This window comes from Schistocerca serialis, chromosome 2 (assembly GCF_023864345.2).
Source record: "Schistocerca serialis cubense isolate TAMUIC-IGC-003099 chromosome 2, iqSchSeri2.2, whole genome shotgun sequence".
NCBI lineage: Eukaryota > Metazoa > Arthropoda > Insecta > Orthoptera > Acrididae > Schistocerca > Schistocerca serialis.
The window spans coordinates 106,615,009-106,615,980 of record NC_064639.1 but is presented as its reverse complement, the minus strand read 5'-3'; the positions used below and the strand labels follow the sequence as shown (position 1 = coordinate 106,615,980).

General features: G+C 49.5%; 1 pseudogene; it reads left to right on the top strand.

Annotated features, from left to right (window-relative positions):
- The first annotated feature begins 593 nt into the window (after positions 1-593).
- On the top strand, positions 594-711 carry LOC126459524 (5S ribosomal RNA; annotated as a pseudogene).
- Positions 712-972: the final 261 nt, after the last annotated feature.

Sequence of the window (972 nt, the reverse complement as noted above, 5' to 3'; positions counted from 1 at the left end):
TTCGTCAGGAGATAATGCCGGGTGCAAAGTCTGCCCGCTTTATAGTGGTCTTGAAGTTTGTCATTAGTCGAGTGACGTCTCTTGGTATTCTAACTTATATGGTTCAAATGGCTCTGAGCACTATGGGGCTTAACATCTGAGGTCATCAGTCACCTAGAACTACTTAAACCTAACTAACCTAAGAACATCACACACACATCCATGCCCGAGGCAGGATTCAAACGTGCGACCGTAGCGGTTGTGCGGTTCCAGACTGAATCTAACTTATATAACTGTCGCTACTTGGAGAGCGGAATTCTCATGCGCAAACTCGAGACATCGGCAATGACGTGTCAAAGCTCCCTCCCTACCTCTCCCCCTGCCCCTTGCTCACCCACCGGCACGCCGTTGAGGGACAGTAAAGTACACCACACCAGCAACACCTATGCCCTTGAGAATTACGTTTTTTGGGATCATTTCTTTGTGACACTCCATCTCAGGTGCTCAACTCCGGGCACCACTGAGATTATAACCTGCGTACCTGTTAAAATTTTTTGTGCCTGTGAATAAAATAAGCGGGAGAAATAATAAAATGAACGCCAGAAGTGGTTATAGCCAACGGCCTTGTCGCAGTGGTAACACCGGTTCCCTTCAGATCACCGAAGTCAAGCACTGTCGGGCTGGCCTAGAACTTGGATGGGTGACCATCCGGTCTTCCGAGCGCTGTTGGCAAGCGAGGTGGACTCATCCCGTGTGAGGCAAACTAAGGAGCTACTCGACTGAGAAGTAGCGGCTGCGGTCTCGTAAACTAACGTACGGCCTGGAGAGCGGTGTGCTGACCACAAGCCCCTCCATATTCGCATCCAGTGATGTCTGTCAGTACCGTTGGGCCTTGCAGTGCCTGTCCGGTCGGAGTAGAACTGGTTATAAAACAAGCGGTAGAACTTCCCATGTGCACAAACAATTCTGACAGAGCGAATTATTCAAATTCAA